Source organism: Eulemur rufifrons, chromosome 8 (genome assembly GCF_041146395.1).
Source record: "Eulemur rufifrons isolate Redbay chromosome 8, OSU_ERuf_1, whole genome shotgun sequence".
Lineage (NCBI taxonomy): Eukaryota > Metazoa > Chordata > Mammalia > Primates > Lemuridae > Eulemur > Eulemur rufifrons.
Genome location: NC_090990.1, coordinates 68,252,999 through 68,255,353, shown reverse-complemented (window position 1 = coordinate 68,255,353; position 2,355 = coordinate 68,252,999). Strand labels below are relative to the sequence as shown.

Genomic DNA, 2,355 nt, shown 5'->3' with positions numbered 1-2,355 from the left:
TGTAAATTGTGATAGATGTACAGTGCATTCACCATCTAAAGAAGACAGCTGCTTCTCTGTTCCAGCTGATCTTGGCTGTGTATGGGCCCAATGTTACCAAATACTCTAGTTTCTCAAGAGAATCCAGAAATTGAGATTTAAAATGTGAAACATCCTCATTTTTAAATAGTAGCAACACATTTAAATTCTTCCCAACCTCAATGTAAGCCAAACGTGATTTTAGGCCCACAGATCAATTTGCAACCTCTCTTTTTGATGAGGAGGGAAAAAAGGGACATGTATCATGGGTAACTTGCCTGACTCATGAATTCTAAGACTGAGAATTCAGGACAAAGAGCCAGTTAAATTGAAAATGAGGCATCCATTTTGAATTTGAGTTTAAGAAGCATTTGATGTCCATGACCTGGGTAAAGTGGCATCTGGTTGGTGGTACCCATCTCATATCAGCTAGGTACAAAGTAACCCCTTGTTTATCCAAGGTTGGCTTTTGGTCTGTGCCTGTGCCTGGTTCATGCCTTGGACATATGGATTGCTGGAAAAGTAAAGAAAAAAAAAATAAATCTATGAGATATGCAAGGGTAGATGTTTAGATAGAAGTTGCTATATGTGTCTGAAGCTCAGAAGAAAGGTCTGAGAGAGGGAGAGAGAAAGAGAGGTTTGGAAGTCTTTAGCAAATATGCTAGTACAATGCAATTCATCATGTATATATTTAACCTGTACAAATTCAATCAAACATATTTGGCACAATAGAGAGAGAGAAAATATTTAAATAGAATGGTTTCTCCACTCAACATATGCACCAAAGTGAGTTTGAGATAGAAAATGTGTCTTCCATCATTTTATATCAGTTCCCACACTGCTAACAGGTAAGCACTTTGTTGTACTATGTCTAATTCTGGGTGCTTTTCTAAGGGATTTTCAAGAGTCAATTTCATTACATGAAACATTTTTGCCCTACACGCTAATTTTAGAGCCTCCCATCCAATATCCAAGTCCACTATATTAAAACCATCAGAAAGGATGGGATCATCCTGGAAAAGAATGTAATGAAAAGAGCAGTGCAGGGCCGGGCGCGGTGGCTCACGCCTGTAATCCTAGCACTCTGGGAGGCCAAGGCGGGCGGATTGTTTGAGCTCAGGAGTTCGAGACCAGCCTGAGCAAGAGCAAGACCCCATCTCTACTAAAAATAGAAAGAAATTATATGGACAGCTAAAAAATATAGAGAGACAAAAATTAGCCGGGCATGGTGGCGCATGCCTGTAGTCCCAGCTCCTTGGGAGGCTGAGGCAGGAGGATCGCTTGAGCTCAGGAGTTTGAGGTTGCTGTGAGCTAGGCTGATGCCACGGCACTCTAGCCCAGGCAACAGAGTGAGACTCTGTCTGAAAAAAAAAAAAAAAAAGAGCAGTGCAGCAGTGGATCCAGGAGAATGTCGATGTCTGAGAAGGAAAGCAGAGAAGGAGAAGCCAGTGGAAAAGAAGGGAAGCAAAAGGCTATGAAGAGGCCCAAGAGAATATGGATACCAAGGGATTGGCCTTTTATGTGACATGCAGAAGAAAGTTCCAATAGAATAAGGACTAATATGTCCATTCAATTTTGTAATTAGAAGGTCATTCTGACCTTTACAGGAACCTTTCAAACTGCCTGGATTAGTTTGCTAGGGCTGCTATAATAAAGTACCACAGACTGGGTGGCTTAACACATTAACTGCCATGTGAGTTGTATTTAACTCACGCTCATTTTGAGCCCAGGGCCTCGTGAAGCAAAACCCTGCAGTTGGTTCATGAAAATCTTACTTGTTGATGTTCTTATTGTTACAGTTAATATTGACAATTTAATTCTAAAAACATGGATTGTGTTGCATGTAACTCAGGCACAGAAAACAATAAAAATAACAAATTACAAAATTACAAAAATTAGTTTTTATTAAAACACCATGGCCTCAGGGAAAAAAATTTTTTTCTAGTATGGCAATGTGTTAAACAACAGAAATTTATATTGTCACAGTTCTGACGGCTAGAAGTCAGAGGTCAAGGTGTTAGCAGGGTTGGTTTCTTCTGAGGCCTCTCCTTGATCTTTAGATAACTGTCCTCCCTGTCTCCATGGTCTTTTATGGTCTTTCTCTGTGTGTGTATCTGTGTCCTAATCTCGTTTTCTTTTAAAGCACTAGTCATATTGGTTGAGGACTTCAACATATGAATTTGGGGGTGGGTGGGGGGACATAGTTCAGCCCACAACACTGCCAGAAACTGGATTTGGGGGAGGTGAAGAGAGAAGTGAGTTGAAGAGAAATGGAAGGTGGGAAGTAGAGACAACTGTCTGGAGAAATTTGAATAAGACAGGAAAGAGCTACACTGG

The 2,355-nt window shown here is 40.6% G+C and overlaps 1 non-coding gene across 1 annotated transcript; it reads left to right on the top strand.

The window, feature by feature from the left end:
* Positions 1-393: 393 nt before the first annotated feature.
* LOC138391192 (small nucleolar RNA SNORA48) lies at positions 394-528 on the top strand. Its single transcript, XR_011234805.1, has one exon. It is a non-coding gene; the product is annotated as a small nucleolar RNA SNORA48 (small nucleolar RNA).
* Positions 529-2,355: the final 1,827 nt, after the last annotated feature.